We start from the raw sequence: 18901 nt of genomic DNA, 5'->3' as shown, positions 1-18901 counted from the left end.
AGCAGCTTACAGTTGCCATCCCTTCCTCTCCCACCACAAGCACCCTGTGAGGTAGGTGAGTCTGAGAGAGCCCTGACAGGACTACTGGGTCAGAACAGCTCTATCAGGGCTGTGATGGGTCCAAGGTCACCCAGCTGACTGCATGAGGAGGTCATGAGGAGGAGCTGAAAATCAAACCCAGCTCACCAGATGAGAAGTCCGCACTCCTAACTACTACACCACACTGGTTCTCACAATGTTCATTTTGTTGAGTGTAGCACTTGAAGGTCTATCTACTGGAAACATCAGATGCTTGGATGAACAATCCAAACCACAAAGTGGAAGTACAACAACAACAACAACAACAACAACAACAACAACAACAACAACAACAACAACAACAACAACAACCTTTATTGGCATAAAAAATAAGACTGATCAGAATACAGTCAACTGGTTCTTAAATTCAGGCAGCTTAATTGCCATTTGTAAGAATTTAGCCACTTTATCAATTGTATCTGGATCCTGATTGGAAAGAAGGAACTGTACCTTGCATTTATCGGAGTAGCCAATACATTTAACTAGGAGTGAGTCTAGAGCTTTAGCCTGAATGGCATTGTATATGGGGCAGTAAAAAAAGATGTATGGTTTCTATAGAACTTTGTTTACATGGGCAGTGTCTCTGTATGGCCCATTATGCACGGAGTGGAAGGTCCACATTCAGGGTGGAACGGCGGCAGCTAAAATCACCAATTATGCACACTGCAGGCGGCAACCGGGCGCAGAGTCAACGTATGCCGCCGAAAAAGCCGCGTTAGCGAGATGCGGTATGAAAGTGGAGCTTCCCGGGACCAGGGCACAACCAGAAGTGGCTCCAGAGTAACCACATGCATAACTGGATACTCTGGGTTTTGCCGCCATTGCGTTCCATCCCATGCGTAAGCGGTTTGCTTCACTTCTTCCTCCTCCGCGTTCTCCATACCGCCTTTTCAGCAGCCATGCATAATAGGCCTTAGTAAGGAATCTTCTGAAATCTCCCTGGCATAACTGCTGATGGGAGGATGTTAAACCTGGCAAGCATAAAAGCTCTGCGTCGTTGGGGAATAACAAGTTGAGAAAGTGGAATTAATTAAGACATCATCATCATCATCATCGTTATTATATTTATTTATTTATTTCCCACCACTCCCAACAAGCAGCTTGTGGCAGGTTACAACATTGGAAGTATGTTTCTAAATGTCACTTTGTTTTATTATTTCCATGGCTATTACTATTATTTAATTTCTATACTGCCCCTCCCCAGATGTTCACAGTAATAAAACCATATACACAGTAAAATACAATAATAAAAATAAAATACAGTACTAAAACCTGTTTAAAAAGTCATCCCAAGGATGTGGAGATGGAGGGAGGTCCATGAAGCTTCAATCAGCCCTAGTCTCAACTAGAGGCCTGGTGGAAAAGTGCCATTTTACAGGGCCTATGGAACAGTGACAGCTCCATCTTGGCCTAGATCTCGGCTGGTAACTCATTCCACCAGGCTGCAGCCAGGGCCAAAACAGCCCTAACTATAATGAAGACCAGGTGAACATCTTTGGGGCCAGGTATGATCAGCAGTTTGGTGTTTGCTGAGCATAATGTTCTCCAGGGAGCATATTGGGAGCGGCTGGTCCCTCAGATACAGAGAACTCAGACTGTATAGAGTCTTAAAGGTCAGTACCCAAACCTTGAACCTGATCTGGAACTCCACTGGTAACTAATGCAGCTGTTGGAGGCATGTCAAATATGAGCCCTCCATGGGGTCCCTGTTAAGGACCTGCACTGCTGCATTTTGCACCAGCTGTAATCTTTGGAGCAGGGCCAAGGGTAGCTCTGCATACAGTGAGTCACAGTGCTTCACTCTAGACGTAACCGTCACTGGATCACTGTGGCTAGTTCTTCCAGGGCCAGATGGGGCACTAGCAGCTTCACCTGGGGCAGATGATAAAATGCCTGGCAAGCTACATTTGTGACCTGCGCCTCCATCATTAGGGAGGCGATAAGGGTCACCCCTAAGCTCTTGGTGGTGTACAAGGCTGTTAATGTAATGATCTTATTGGTATCTTTTACTGCAGTGATTTGCAGTGACACTTCTGAGAAACTGGATGCATTTTGATGGCATGGCAGCAACATATTCTATAATGCCTGTTGTAATAATTTGCATCGTTTCTATTCTGCCCCATACAAAGTGATGGAGGGGCTTGGATCTGACCCTGAGGGCTGCTATTGTCAACCCCTGCCAACTGGCCTGTCTCTTCTGCGGACTTGGCCTAGTCTACGAAGAAGCTGGAACAGTCAGCTGTCCTGTGATGAAGGTGGCAAGGAGGACTGATATATTGCCAGGCCCAGCTGAGCATAAAATGATTTAAACCACTCTGGTCAGGACTGACTATAGCTCTTCCCTCATCAAGTTGGACTCTGCCTCTTTGCTGTGTGTCTTCTCCTGATAATCTATTTATTTTTGTCTGATTTATTGCTTATTTTTTCTCAAAGCCTCAAGTTAGTTTAACCCAATCGAAAAACCCTATTTATGGCCCTGCTTTGGCTCACAGCCTGAAAGGAAAAGAGAGAAAAACAGGCTAGCTTCATGAAGGGACCCCTAATCATTCTGGCCTACCTTTCCTCCTTAACTCTCACTCAAAACAGTTCCCCTTCTCATACAACCATCTCTCTTTAGTGGTTCTTGCAAGATGGATACATCTATGCTATTTGTCAAACTAAGTTGTTCCTGAAAAGAAGCAGGAAATCTTGAATAATGTTAGTAACATTTAGTGCAGGGGTGGCCAAACTGTGACTCTCCAGATTGTGTTGGCAGGGGCTCATGGCAACTGTAGTACATGGATATCTGGAGAGCTACAGTTCGGCTACCCCTGATCTAGTGGTAAGGACAGTGATAGGGCTCATTCATTCATTCATTCATTCATTCATTCATTCATTCATTCATTCATTCATTCATAGTTTGGTTTCTATACCGCCCTTCTAAGTCTCATTGTCTGGGGTTGGTGTACTGCATAGCATTGTGTAAAACAAAATGCATATATATATATATATATGCCATTCCAAAGAAATACGCAATATTGTGGAATATATTTATTTCTTGTAAGCTGAATACATTTTATCCAACAAGTGAAACTGCAGACAGGCAATGTTGCCAGAGCTTCAATAAAATTTAGTGGCTGTAGGCCACAAATCTATTATCTCAGGAGCTACATACATATAGTCCTTGGGCTACCAACTGGCTGCCTTTGACAAACCCCTCCTTCTCATTACAACCTCTGGCACACACCACTGTGAGCCAGAACTGCTTGTGCAGACTGTGTTGTGAAAAACAACTGTTAAAATGGAAAAGAACCAGAGAGAATTCACTTTTGAAGTTCTGTATCAGGCTAATGCAGCTCAAAGTTCTCCTTCATGGTTTTTAATACACTTTATTCCCTTAAGGCAGTACCCTCCCTTTTCTAAAAAATAAGAGGAACAGAATGAACTGTCATAATATGCACACCAGAGTGTATTTGTGTTCATTCCCCCCCAGAAAACAGATTATAAATTAGGAGCACCAATCCCTTTAAACAGTAAAATGCAATTTTAGCTTTTAAAAAATTAGACTGACAATGAAAAGCTGGCAGAATGTGTCACCAGGAGGGAAAAAAATAAGCTTCTTTTCAGTCATTGATTTTGTTAACTTAATTTTGGCTGACAATTTCATTCTAGCGTCTTCCTGCCTAAGAGTGTGTCAAGCAGGCACCCGGAGTTAATCCCAGTCCTTGTCACTCGCTTATAAGAAGAACAAAACCTTCCAAAAATGAAGCTAAGAGACACAAAATAATCAGATTTAAATCCATCGCTGGGACAGATATACCTCTTCAAAATGAATGCCATTGCAGCAGTCTGCCATTAATTTCCCTCTTCTAAAATTCCTAACAGAACCCTTAAGAGAAGATAGAAGAAAAGAAACATGGAAAGTCCTACTCATAAATCATGGGGGAGGTATTAATGGTGCCCTTTTACCACTAAGCTGACATAGTCAAGAAGAAGAAGAAGAATTGGTTTTTATACTCTGCTTTTCATTGCCTGAAGGAGTCTCCAGATGGCTTACAATCACCTTCCCTTCCTCTCCCCACACCAGACACCCTCTTTTTCATTTCCTTCCCAAACAGACATGTCTGTGGGGTGATACATCGAGAAGGACTCTGTGCACACAGCTTCAGTATGGGTTACATGAAACTTTGATCTACCACATGCATTGAAGCTGTCCGCAGATAGACAATAGACAATCCACACATGCCCCTCCCCCCCAAAAATTAGATGTCTCATGCTAACCGATTGCATTGTATTTTATTGCACAATCTTCCTGGAGTCTCAGCAAGAAAGGTGAGTGATAAAGTAATGATAAAGTAAAAACATTTAATATGGCAACTGTTTGGTGTAGTGGTTGGAGTGCAGACTTCTAATCTGGTGAGTCGGGTTTGATTCCCTGCTCCCCCACATGCAGCCAGCTGGGTGACCTTGGGCTCACCAGAGCACTGATAAAGCTGTTCTGACTGAGCAGTAATATCAGGGCTCTCTCAGCTCCACCTCCCTCACAGGGTGTCTGTTGTGGAGAGAGGAAAGGGAAGGCAATTGTAAGCCATTTTGAGAGTCCTTTGGGTAGAGAAAAATGGCATATGAGAAACAATTCCTCCTTCTCCTCCTCCTCCTCCTCTTCCTCTTCCTCTTCTTCTTTTTCTCCTCCTCCTTCTTCCTCTCCTTCTCCTCCTCCTCCTCCCCATTAATGGGCTCCTGGTCACAAAACAAATGACAATTTTTTTCAAATCAGTACTTGTCTTATGGACTAGTGGTATGAGAATTACCAAGTCATATGCAGCAACTTTGGCAGCCTCTCGAATTATGTTGCCACTCTGATGTTTTCTCATTTACCATTCCTTGCTACCCTTGGAGTAGATCCATCATCGCAGGCTAGCAGAGAACTTCCCATTTCCTCAAAAGGTCTTCCATGCCACCATGTTCTTCTAGCGATTGCTCTATTTCTAGATCAGCTTCCCCATAACTTCTCCGTACTTGAAATGTCTCCCTCAGCCACAATGCCTTCTAAAGAGATTTCCATAGCAACTGCCACAAAGGTGTACCTTTCCACTAACTGCAATGATCAGAAAGACAGGTAATACAAAAATATAAGAGTTTCTGCTTTTCAGAACCTAAGGCACTGTTGGAGGAGGACACAAGGTTAATAACACTCACAGCAATTTGTTTTCTTTTTTCAAAAGTAGTGTGGGCGGGAAACAACCTCTTGTCAAAAATGTATTGTTTATATCTCCAATCATATGGGAAGAATAAAATCTACCCACCATGTTCAGTGTTCCTGGTATTTAGCCATTCATGTTAATGTTCATTGCTGACCACAGGTTATTCAAATGTCACTTCCCAAGGGAGACCCAAGTGACTCATATAGGGTCATGGTCCACAAAGAGGACAAGCTACCAGACAGAGGTGGTATAGGAAGAGGAGAGGGGCACTGTTTGTACCAGTGCTGCCTCCCAAAGTCACCATCAGTCAGACAGAAGGAAAGCCAATCACATGGCTCTTTGCAAACCAATCAGTGCCCTGAGTTAAATATAAAATTCATTCCCAATGGGATTCATATCCTGAGAGGATTTTGTTCAATATCTGTGAGGTAATATATCCAGAAAGACTACATTGCAACAGGGGAAGCTGTGCCCCCTAGTAGGCAGAGTCGGCTTAATGATTTTGGGTGCCCTGGGATCAGGAAGCCATCCCTTCAGGCTATGAGCAGGTAGAGATCTGATGTGGCCCTAGCAAACCTAGAGATGCCAGCCTTCAGGTGGGACCTGAGACCCCCCACCCCCCTGGTTTTACAGCTCACCTTCAAGCTAAAGAGATCAGTTCCCTTCAATAAAATGGCTCCCTTGGAGGTGGACTCCATAGTGTTGTATGCTCTAGTCCAATTAATTCAACATAGGCTAATGCTGTAAGCCAGCCTTTCTCAAGTTTTTGCCATTGAGAAACCTCTGAATCATTCCTCAGGCTTCAAGAAACCCCAGAACTGGTGTGATCGCACAAAATATGGTTGGGAAGCTTAACTCTGCACACACCCACCTGTGGCCCCCTCCCCTTCCCACCCCCTCCAGGCCCATCATTGGCCATTTTGAGAGGGGGTCAGTGTGACCATATATCATCATGTTGCCTGATAAATGTTTAACACATTTAAATATATATATATATATATATATATAAATTAATTAACACCCATTCAGGAAACCCTTCCCCAGAGACTCATGAAAGCCCAACTGAGAAAGCCTGCTCTAAACTAAGGTGACCAGATTTTAACATTGGTAAAGTAGAACACCATTGACCAGGAGAGTTCTTGATTAAAAATTTGGTCTATATGGAGCAACAATAAGTTTCATAGAATGCAAAGAATGCAAAAATAGTATTGTAATATATATTTTTTAATTTCAACGTAAATACAATTTGCCAGGTACCCCCAGATGTCCCTCCAAAAGTGGGACAATCTGATCACCTTACTCCAAACTATGCAATTTATTAAGGTGTGCCTCTCTAACATACAGTCACTTCGTTTTCAGTTTAAGATGCTCTGCTTTTTTAACAGCAAGCTGTAGTGCTGCTAGCCAAAATGGCTTCCCAAGCCTGTGGCGAAACACTCTCGCCAAGAAGTTATTCCAATTTGGTTCTACTCAAAATGGGACCAATTCATCATTCTTCTAAATCCTGAGCCTTCGCAAAAGTCCCTTTGAAGACATGCTGAAGATTGATAGAGAGCCATGAAATAACCTTGCCCCACAGCTAGATACTGAAAGTTAGATCTCCTCATCTTTCACTCATATTTTCAAATTTACTTCCAGCAGGTTTCTTTTTACAACTTTAGTAGCAAAAATATTACTTTTCTTAACATTTCACGGCCACTGCCCCTTGCCTACTGTTACATACTGGCATCTCTTCAAGGGCAAAGGAACAGAAAATGGGTTGGATTCTGTGGATCTATTTCATGAGCCAGGGCCCTATCCTCCAGCCTGCAAATGAATAAACAGGAACCGAATAAGAAATCTGACAATTTACTACGATATGAGAAACTGTTAAGTCTGTGGGTTCAACCCAAAAAATACAAATTGAGGTACACAGTGTGTAACAGTGGACTAGTGGTATGAGAATTACCAAGTCATAAATTGAAGAGTGGTCATTTTGACATTAAACTATAAAGAAATGCATTAGTATGTGAATATTATATAGAGCAGAGCAACCTGTGATTGACTACCCCTGATGTCCATGGACTACAATTCAGATTACCAAACAAGCAAAGAAGATAACTCTCTATTAAACTGAAATTTATGACTTCCACTATTGATCACTTATACAGCTCTCATTTTCAAGGTATATTTTATTGAGATGATTCACATTCCCCTGAACAGAAAGCCCTTTCTGCTAATTGCTAATATGCTTGCCCTGCTGGGACCTCTGGCCATTGTTTTGGGTCGCTGTCAAGGGGTACGTTGGCCAGGTGGGGCAAGAGAGCAGAATAATCAGCATTGGGTTCAGGACCTCAGTTAGCTCTTTGGCAAGGCACAGCATGGTACTGCCTTAAACACTCTGGCAACTAAGCGTGTGGGGGAAACAACAACGCTCCAGAATGAATGAAACCACCCTCAGTTCCATGAGTGAAACATTCTAGATGTTATTCATTGCCACCAGATGCCTTGGATTCATTATAGTTGAGGAGGAAAGTTTTCTGATTCCTTGGATGGTTTTGGGATAGGGTTAACAGGTCTAGCTTGGGACATACTTGGAGACTTTGAGGATGGAGTCAGGAGTGGTTGGGATAAGAGGTAGAGAGGGACCGCAGTAGAGTATCCTGCTACTCCAGAGCAGCCATTTTCTCCAGGGCAACTGACCTCTTTAATCTGGAGATGAATTGGAATTCCAGGGAATCCTTAGGACCCACCTTGGGATTGGCATCCCTATTTGGGATCATTTTGTTAAAGGAAGCAAGGCATGTCTAAAGGACAGTCTGTTACAGTGGTTCTCAACCACTCTGGGTTGGTGACCCCAACTGCAGCAGTGGCAGGGTCGGCATGTACATGTGCACGTGCATGTAGGCACACAACAGTCAGGCGGCATTGCCAAGGCTCCTCCTCTGCCGCCCGCCACCTAGTGTCCACTGCCACTGCCTGCTGCCTGTCGCCGCCGCCCACTGCTGCCATTGTGGCAACCAAGCTGGGACCCTCCAGAAAGGACCAGGCAACTCCAAATGGGGTCCCGACCCACAGGCTGAGAACCACTGATCTATTCCTTAAGATCTCATGAATCAGCTGTACTTTTCAGACAACTACCCACTAGAGGTCCTTTCATTTAGAGATAGAGCTCTCTCTCTCTCTCTCTCTCTCTCTCTCTCTCTCTCTCTCTCTCTCTCAATGGTTTGTTGGTTGGTTGGTTGGTTAATTAATTAGTTAATTTATATGCTGCCACTCCCAGAGCCGGCCAGCTCATGGTGGCTCATAACAAGTGACAAACATAACATTTAAAACAATAATAAAAATCCCCTAAAACCCACCTTAACCACCCAACCCCTAACTCTTCCCCCTTCCCCAAGCAAGCTATCTGGCTAGCCTGTGGACCCAGATAGTTTTTGGAACTAATAACATAGGTGGCAGTTCAATGGATGGCACAAGGACACTGGGGGGAGGGGGGTAGATGTTCCTAACCTGGCCTCAACCAAATGCCTGGTGGAAGGTAATTCATAATTAATCAGTAGGGAACTGAAAATTTCAGCTGATGAATTAGTCAGCACAACTTCTACTGATGGGGCTGTGATGTACAGGGGAAGATCTACATACTTTGAGGCTCTTTTGGTTTAGTGTGTGACTGTAACAGGGAATAAGATAAAATATTAAAGACAGCCAATTGATGAGTGACAGCATTTGTTTTTTAAACTGATTATTAAACTACTTCAATTTCTCAAAATAGTCTCATACTGAAAGTCTGATAATATGCAAATTTAAATTTAATTGCGCTATTAATCCATTTAAAGGCAGATGGTTATTCAACTGAAATTTCTTTAATCAGTTGACATTCCAACTAATTATGATGGTGCAACTGGAACTATCATTCTGTCCAATTACACTGTTACAGACAAAATATTGAGGTGAGACAGCTTGGTGGAGTTGTAAGGAGTGCGGACTTTTAATCTGGTGAGCCGGGTTTGATTCCCCGCTCCCCCACATGCAACCAGCTGGGTGACCTTGGGCTCACGACAGCACTGATAAAGCAGCAGTAATATCAGGGCTCTCTCAGCCTCACCCACCTCACAGGGTGTCTGTTGTGGGGAAAGGGAAGGGAAGGCGAATGTAAGCTGCTTTGAGACTCCTTCAGGTAGAGAAAAGTGGCATATAGGAACCAACTCTTCTTCTTCTTCTTCTTCTTCTTCTTCTTCTTCTTCTTCTTCTTCTTCTTCTTCTTCTTCTTCTTCTTCTTCAAGGAATCAGGAGACATCAACATTTTGCTGCCTAATCAGATGTCAAAGATGATCTAAAAAGACACCTGAGGATGTTGGGTGGGGCCAGCACTCATTCCAGGACTTCCTCTTGGGGACTGTGACAGGCCTCAGACTAGAGAAGTGAAGGAGGGCTGGCACAGTCTCACAGACCTTAATCCCCTATGATAGAGACTCCTGGGGAAATGACCAGTCTCTTTCCTCCCTGATGATTGTCTTACCCTCCTGGGTTGATTGTACGGATGACAGTCCCCAGGTGGCACCTGGAGATCCCCTAGAATTATAGCTCAACTCTAGACTAGAGTCAGAGTACCTTTATTGGCATAAAGATTGGCATAAAGATGTCATAGTGCAGAATAAATAGATTATGGCTGCTTTGGAGGGTGGTCTCCATGGTGGGGTCCCTCCCCACCACTGAGGTCCCTCCCCACCTCAAATCCCACCCATTCCTAGCTCCACCTCCAAAGTCTTCAGGTATTTCCCAACCTAGAGCTGGCAACCCTAGTTGATTCAACAGGTGAAGACCCATCAGCCATGATACAAGCAAAACAAATAAGTTTTAAGCTGGTGATGGAAAACAATTTCTCAAACTTTCCAAATCATCAAAGCAAACTCCTCAGTATATTCCACTTTTGGTTTCTTCATCAGTGATATGTGATACTCTTAATATTTTAGCAATGAATCCTCTTTAAATAAATTCTTTTCAATGATGAAAATGTATCAGAGGAATATATACTTAATCCTATGGTGATATGTTAGTGTACATGTTTCACTCTCCAAATGGTTCTGCAGTGTCCAATATACAGGGGTCTACAAGTATTAACATCACAAAGCATCACATATCACTGATGAATATAGAATAAACTGCTATTTGCCATTGACAGCTTGAAACCCTCGTTGATTGGCAGGTGCCCACCTGTCCCACATTCCTCTAGCTAGCTGATCCCAGCACATGAAGGCCCAAGGCTGCCCTACTCAGAGGCAGGCCTGGCTTCCAAAGCAGTTTGCCCTGCTGTGTAGGCTGGAAGGGGCAGGGCTGACCTGTGCTGTATGCAGACTATTGTCAGTCTGGCTGTTCCAGCTGACCTTCTCCCCTTCACCTCTGGCAGGTCTAAGGGTGCTGGGATTGCTGGGGCTATTTTCTCCTGAATGGCATCAAGTAAATTGCTGTCAGGTGGAACTTAGAGTGCAAAATAAAGTGAGCCACAATGACAGAGGGCGAATGGGAATGAAAACGCAGGGCATGTTTGTTGACGGGATGCTCCATGGATTTTACAGAGTTTTACTTGTTCATACTAATGAGGATTTAGTTTAACCTTTTCTGATTACTTTTACAAATAGGAGGTCGGGGGAAACCAATCCTGAACTCTCTCTCTGACCCTCAAGTTTTTATTTAGCTTTTATTTAGCTTTTATTTATTTATGTATTTGCATTTTTTTTATTTGAAAGGAATACCCTACCATCCATCTGTGTACCATATGCAATATAAAATAGTGCAGCTGCTGACCAATATTTGGGACTGGGAGGGCATCTTTACCAAGAGATTTGGAGTATAATGGAATGACAGAAGAGGTCCCTTCTGCAGGAGAAAGTATCGTAGCCTATTGCAATGTGTTTTTATACAGACCAAGTAGAAAAACCACACGGGTATGGCCTTTCCAGCCCCCTCCCCCCCCCCATTCCAACCTTGTTGCATCTACAGCTTGATGTAGTGTTTAAGGGCAAACACTTTTAATCTGGTGAGCCAAATTTGATTCTCCACTCCTCCACATGCAGCCAGATGGGTGACCTTGGACTCATCACAACCCTGATAGTGCTGTGCTGGCCAAGCAGTTCTGTCAGAGCTCTCTCAGCCCCATTTACCTCACAGAGTACCTGTTGTGGGGAGAGGAAGGGAAGGGGATTGTAAGCCACTTTGAGAGTCCTTCGGGCAGTGAAAAGTGGGGTATAAAAACCAACTCCTATGCCTCTTCCTCCTTCTTTTTCTAGGCTTAGTTATAGCAATAATTAAGTTATGAATCTGGGGCCCGGAATTTAAAGCAGTCCCATCAATGTATGCCCCTAGAATACTGTCAAGAAAAATGAAATAAGCACACAGTAGACACAAAGAATAGAATACCATCCACATATTCCATTCAAATAGGGAGAAAAATGTACAAATTTAGGTTTCCATCCTCCAAAAGTAGCAAGTGGAGTAATTCCTGCCTTGTTATTTGAGGATGATACAGTAATGCTGTTTCTCTCGCAAGGAGGTCTTCGGAGAGCACTTTGGGCTTTTATTGCATATTGCTAGAGGAGCAGCTTGTTCTAAATTATTTTTACAAACCCTAAAATTCCCATCTTCACCAAAAGGCATGAAAGACACAGATGCCAGATGGAGGGACATGATACTGAATGGATAAATGATCAGAGAATGACCTCAAACCATCTTGAGATTCCTTTTCTCAACAGGAGCTTTTTATATCCCTGTGGCAGCGAAGGTTTTTCCAGGGGGAGGTGATTGTCCAATTAACATATGGCTCCCAGCTTGGCCTCCTTAAAGATCTTCACCCTCTGGAAGTGGTACAATCTAAGTTCTTGCAATCAGTTTCTGGAGCCCCTCAATATATCCCAAATGCTCTTCTCAGGCTGGAAGCCAAAATGGTTCTACTTGAGGCAATTGGGTTGGTTCAAATGACCACCTGTTGGTTAAAGCTACATGTCAACCCTCAAGGACTCATTTTCCTTATTCTTATGGATGTCTACTGAAAAAGCTGACTGAGAATGGTTGAAGGCCAAAATACACTGATAAGGCCTTCCTTTAGGAAATTATTTGTAATGTAACAAAATTTTGTCTTAACGCGATGCACAATATGAACACTGTTGGTTGAGTCTTCCAATAACTGACTCCCTCTATTATGTCGTGTGCGCAAGATTTTTGAAATGTTGGAATATAATGGCACATAAAAGCCTTTTTGCTGTTGTTGTCATTGTTGTTGCTAGTTTTGGTGTTGTACACAGTAGTTTTTAGTGTTTTTATAAATACTGTCCAAGCTGATCATGTATCAAAATAAGCTAAACTAACAAAGATTATGCCCCCCTCAGGGCTCTTTGATCTGCATGTATGAATCTACTGGTTGTCCCAGGCCCCCGAGATGTCCACCTGGCCTCAACCTGGGCCAGGGCCCTTTTGACCCTGGCCCCAACCTGGTGGAATGAGCTCCCAGAAGAGCTAAGGGCCCTGCTGCAGTTGTCAGCTTTCTGCAGAGCCTGCAAGACGGAGCTCTTCCACCAGGTATATGGTTGAGGCCGGGGCAGCATCTCAGTGTTTTCATCTGAGGATCTCGGAGTTGTATCTAGTTAAGTTCCTCACTCCCAGAGAAGAAATACAAAGAAAATCTACTGACCCACTGCTGAATGGAGAGGGGGGGGGGGAGGAGAATGCAAATTATTATTGTTCGCCATCTTGTTATGTTATTTTTAAGGGGTTTTATGGCTTTTAATGTGTTTTATTGATTGTAAACTACCACGAGTCATTGAGAGTGGTGGTATATAAATATGATTATAAATAAATAAAAAATATAAATAGATTCTCACTTCTGCTCTCTTCTGCCATTTCTAGCAGCAGATGTGGAGGGTGACATGTGCGAAAAGGTGGCAGACAAAGGCAAGACAGCAAAAAGATGAGGAGGGGCTAAGAAGGGCAATAAAATTTAGTGCTTTGACACTATTTTTACTAATGTGCAGAAATGCCCTCTGAGTTTGGCAGGGACCATAGTGTCTCTGGAATGTACCAGCTTCCTTTTTTATTGCAGTGTCCTTTGCCTTTGTATCTTGCCTTAAGTCTGGTTTTCATGTGCATTTAAATCCACACTATCAATGAAGATGTTAATAACAGCAATAATAACCAGAGCTTGGCTTATTATACCACATGGTCATTTGACTTTGATCCTTTGAACTATTGCATTGTATAATGCAATCAAAGAAATTGATGGATTTCAGCCTTCCTATTCTAGGTTCTGACTGCATTTCAGAATCAATATATCTAATTCTCAACATGGCATTTTCTGTGGATAATTAAATCAGGAGATTGGGGCTATGAACAGACAAGGCAGAGCTTTCTATGAACCTGAGGAAAGCCCTTTGTTTGCAGAAAAAATCAGAAAGAAGTTCCTTAAAGGCTTAACCTCCGCCATAACCTAAATGTACCTTTGTGGCCATTGTAGGAACTGTTTGGTAACTACAATATTGCCACCCTTCAAACTTCTTTTGGTCAGTAAAAGGCATGGAGGAGATCTCTTTCCAGTATTATTTTGGACTTCTGGTCCATCCTGCTCCCCTCCCTGCTGTGCTGTAGGGAGGATTCATTGGACAAGGCAAAGGTGACCATCAGATAATTCACTACTATTCAGCAGCAACCATGGCACCTAAGCCAGTGTGGTATAATCGTAAGACTGTCAGAGTCAACTTCCATTCTTGACAGTGTCAGCTTATAAGTATCCAGTGGGCCTGGAGGGGGGAGGAAGGGGAGGAGCCCCAAGTGAGTGTGTCCACAGCTATGCTTCTCAATCATATTCTGCAGGATCACACCACTTCTGGGTTTCTCATAAACTGAAGAATGTTTCAGGTTTTAGGTTTCTAACCAGTAAAGAAGTTGAGAAAAGCTGTCTTAGAGCAATCCTGAACAAGGCTACTCCAAATCTATTCAGGTCTGTTCAACAATGCTTACTTCCCAAAAAGATTACACTGGAAGATTTTCTCCAGGCTGCTTACACTTTTCATACATACTGACCTAATGCTGTTAAGTTATTGCTGATGGGGAAAACAGTTCTTCTTGTGATTTGATAAAGCACCGTACAAACTTCGCACGACAAGCCCGGCCTGGCGACTTAGTGGCTACAGCACGTGCAGATGCAGGAGACCCAATTTTGACATAACCGCAAACAATCTCGGCAGGTAAAACAGCTCAAGAGCTCTGGGAAAGGTCAGCAGCTGTTCTCTCCAATGTCCTCCGGGCAGCAAGATAAAAGTGCCCTTTCACTGCGTAAACAAAAGAAAATACAGGTTGACTTACTTCAAAAGGAGCCATAATGCATCAGTGCCATCCGACGCAGCAATGCTTCCTTGCCTGTTCACAGTATATTTTGCAGACAGTGGCTCCCTGAAGGCCCCCAGTCCAGAAGGGGAGTCCTGTAAGTCTGATGAGGTACAGGCTACCTGGAAGGGACTCTGTGATTGGGAGTTCTTCCAAGAATTGGCAACTTGACCTGCAGATGTGAAAAGGACTTGTGTCTCTCCACATAGAGAAATCAGCTGAAATCTTACTACCATCATGTCGGAGCTGTGGCTTAATGTTAAATCTGAGAGCCAGCTTAGTGTAGTGGTTAAGAGTGGCAGTTTCTAATGTGGCAATCCAGGTTTGATTCCCAGCTCCTCCGCATGCAGCCATCTAGGTGACTTTGGGCTAGTCACAGTCCTGTTAGTGCTGTTCTCACAGAGCATTTTCTCTCAGAGCTCTCTCAGCCTCACCTACCTCACAGGGCAGAGGAAGGGTAGGTAATTCTAAACTGATTTGTGACTCCTTTGGGTAATGAGAAGTGAGGCATAAAAACCAACTGTTCTTTTTCTTGAGGGCCAGATTGGCTCAGTCTGCTGATTGTCTCTCTGTAGCACAGGGTTTTTTTGCTTCCACTTTATCCTTTAGTGATACTTCCTCTCAAAACTGAACTGTGCATTTTAACACAAAGGCCTTATACACAGAGAAGGCTGGAAAAGGACTTAGGTGAATGTTTGGGAGACAAGGAAAGGCAGGAGCTAGCAGGGAAAGACATTGCCTGACCCGTCATGCATGCCAAAAAACCCAATAGGGTTGCTTCAATAATGGCTAGAAGAAAATATTTCCCTGATAGATCACTTTACAGACTGCTTGCTTAGTGGCACACAAGGAATATATTTCAGCATTTAATGTGGAACAGAGCTGATTTGCTTATCTTAGTTACAGCCATAAATGCTTCATAGGGATACCAGTGGGATACCAGTTTATATTGCCTGTTTCCACTATGCACTACTAGAAATCCTGAATAACAGTCAAGCTTCCTCAAGGACCCCCTGGCTAGGCATCCACACAGAATGTCAATTTTAGTTCCTTTCCCCTTCGACTCTGAGATGGATGAGACATTTCAAATGAAACATTTTTTTTCCAGCCCTGCAACTGTCCAAAATAACGGGTTTATTTAAACAAAACCAACCAATCCCCAGCAATTAATGTTCTTCAACTCTGAATATTTTTATATCATATTTTTATTTTGTTTAACACAAGATATAAGAATACAAATACAATATAACAAATCAAATTGTTATAATCTGAAAATTCTAAGAGTTAAACTCTATCCCCCAAACCATATAATGAATATAACCATATAATGAACCAACTCTGAATAATTTGAGTTAGATAAAGAAGAACATGAATGGTAGTTTTCAAAGTATGTATGTATGTATGTATGTATGTATGTATGTATGTATGTATGTATGTATGTATGTATGTATGTCATAAACTCCACTGGAGAGAATGACTGAATGGAAGATTCAACAACTGGCACCAAAAAAAACATGGTTTAAACTGATCAAGGAAGAAAAAACCAGCAATAGACTATCCACATGGCAAAACCACTGCCCCAATTGCCAAGAGTGGAATCATATTATAAACAAGGCAAAAAATCAAGCGGCACCTACAGCAGCGTATTGGCTGAGTGGACAACCTGCTTCACCAACTGCCAGCTGGAGGATAAAAAGAAAGAAGATGTATGTATGTATGTATGGTCTTCCATGTCTGTCGTTTTCACAGTAAGGTAAAGGTAAAGGTATCCCCTGTGCAAGCACCGGGTCATGTCTGACCCTTAGGGTGACGCGTTTTCTAGCGTTTTCATGGCAGACTCAATACGGGGTGGTTTGCCAGTGCTTTCCCCAGTCATTACCGTTTTACCTCCCAGCAAGCTGGGTACTCATTTTACCGACCTCGGCAGAATGGAAGGCTGAGTCAACCTTGAGCCGGCTGCTGGAATTGAACTCCCAGCCTTATGGGCAGAGCTTTCAGACTGCATGTCTGCTGCTTTACCACTCTGTGCCACAAGAGGCTCTTATTTTCAGAGTAAAACACTTTGCAATTTTCTGACCTGAAATGTCCTTATTCAGTCAACTTTATTCCATTCGTTCCTAGGATTGTAGTGTTTAAATGTTTCATTCCTAGTTTTGGGGGTTTGCATTTACCTTGTTTCCCTATTTCTAGAGCATCTGTCAAACAACTTTGGATTTTTCTTTTGCATCCATTCATGTCAGCAGTTAGCTTTAATCCAGCTGCGTCATCCAGAATTACACCATTCAGAATTAGGGTTCGGCACTCTGGCACGGTTTGGCTGCTTCGGTTTGGCTGCAATCACTGAAGCCCGAGGCGGCCTGTGCTGTGGTGAGGCGCAGAGGGGCAGCAGCAGCATCCCCACCAGCACCCACAATCAGACACAGAACTCTGTGTCACCACCAGTGACATCCCCCTTTCAGCGCTGCGGCACTGGCTGTCATGGGCCTTGGTGATTGCTGAAGCAGCCAAACCGCACTGGAGCACGCAACCCTATTCAGAATTGACCTGTGCTCCTCCCCGAGGAGGGGACTATCTGATCAGGGGGGTTCCATATTCCAGCACTATGACATCTTTCATTTTGGGTTGGGTCATCATAGGATTTCCAAAGTATGAGATGATCAGAAATGATTAATGATGATATGCCAATAAAGATTATTTTGAACAAATGGTTTAGCCTTTCCTTCTTCTATGCCCGGGGTGGCCAAACTGTGGCTCTACAGATGTCCGTGGACTATAATTTCCATGAGCTCTTGCCAGCATTTGCTTACTTACCAGGATGAGTGGGCATATCACTGCAGTTGTCTATGATAGATCCTCCACCACTGCCATCTTCCATGACTGCTGATGCTCAAGAGCTAGCCTTCAACAATTCCTCCGCCCCCATCACCATCAGAAATCTCCATTCTTGTCTGCTGATGTGGCTGCTGATTCTTCAACTGGGTGGATGCATCATGGAAGAAGAAGAGTTAGTTTCATGACCTGCTTTTCACTACCTGAAGGAGGCTCAAAATGACTTAAAACTGCCATTTCTTCCTCTCCCCACAACATACACCCTGTGAGGCAGGTGAACCCAAGAGAGCTCTGATAGAACTGTGAGTGGCCCAGGGTCACCCAGCTAGCTGCATGTGGAGGAGCAGGGAATCAGACCAAATTAGAGGCCACTGCTCTTAACCACTACACCACAATTGTTCCCTGGTAAGTCTGATGTCTCAACTTTGAGCACTCCACCTTGTGTGACTCTGCCAGGAGTTAAGCCTCTTGACAGTCTAAAACAGGGGTAGTCAAACTGCGGCCCTCCAGATGTCCATGGACTACAATTCCCATGACCCCCTGGCAGCGAACACTGGCAGGGACTTATGGGAATTGTAGTCCATGGACATCTGGAGGGCCACAGTTTGACTACCCCTAGTCTAAACTCTTTACAGTATTGCTCTAAGCTGTATATCCAATGGGAACTGAAGGTAGCCTTCAAAAAACTATGAATGACCTTAGGCTTTCTTTTTAGAACTCTATGCTCATTTTATTGGCATTGTGTCTCTTATTCTGAGCTAGCAAATGGGAAGAGTTTGACTTTTTAGGGGAAAACCCCCACAAAGGAATGTATAGCAATTAGTGAGTGGATTTGTATTGGGCTGTGCCGAAAGGGACCACATTTCAGCTCAGAAAGTCAGAGATGTATATCGAATTCACATAACCTAAAAGAAACTGAATGAACCGATACTGTTTGCATAGTCCGTTTATAGTTCTTTCTGTACGAAGTCTGTCCCTTGCTTCTTAATCCACAGAATTATGGATTCCCATTCTACACTCCCCACCACAAGCCTTATCAGGATGGGTCCATCATTTCCGTTAAGGTATTTAAAAATGGATAAGGTCGTAAAGGTCCATTGAGTTAGAAGGACACTTTGTGTGTTCAAAGCAGAAGTGGACTGGGTTTATCAAGCTTACCATCAGCTTTAATGTTGAAAAATTAAAAGGGTGCTCATTATAGGCAGTATACTGTGCCATTTCCAACCCTGAAAGTAGTTGTGTATTAAAAATGCACATCCAAAGTAGCTATCCTCCCCCTTTGTTAGCCTCAATTCTCTTAGGCATTTCCATTTTAAAATTATATTGTTGTCGTTATAAAGCTTCCTGTTCAATCCGCCTTCACTTCATGAAGCCAGGGCCATTCTTGACTAATAAATATGCAAAGCATTTCAAGTCCTGTTCTTGGCCTGCGTGAAAATAATGATTGCGTATACAAA

This window comes from Paroedura picta, chromosome 10, assembly GCF_049243985.1.
Source record: "Paroedura picta isolate Pp20150507F chromosome 10, Ppicta_v3.0, whole genome shotgun sequence".
NCBI lineage: Eukaryota > Metazoa > Chordata > Lepidosauria > Squamata > Gekkonidae > Paroedura > Paroedura picta.
The sequence above is the reverse complement of the archived record's forward strand: the minus strand, read 5'-3'. Positions refer to the sequence as shown.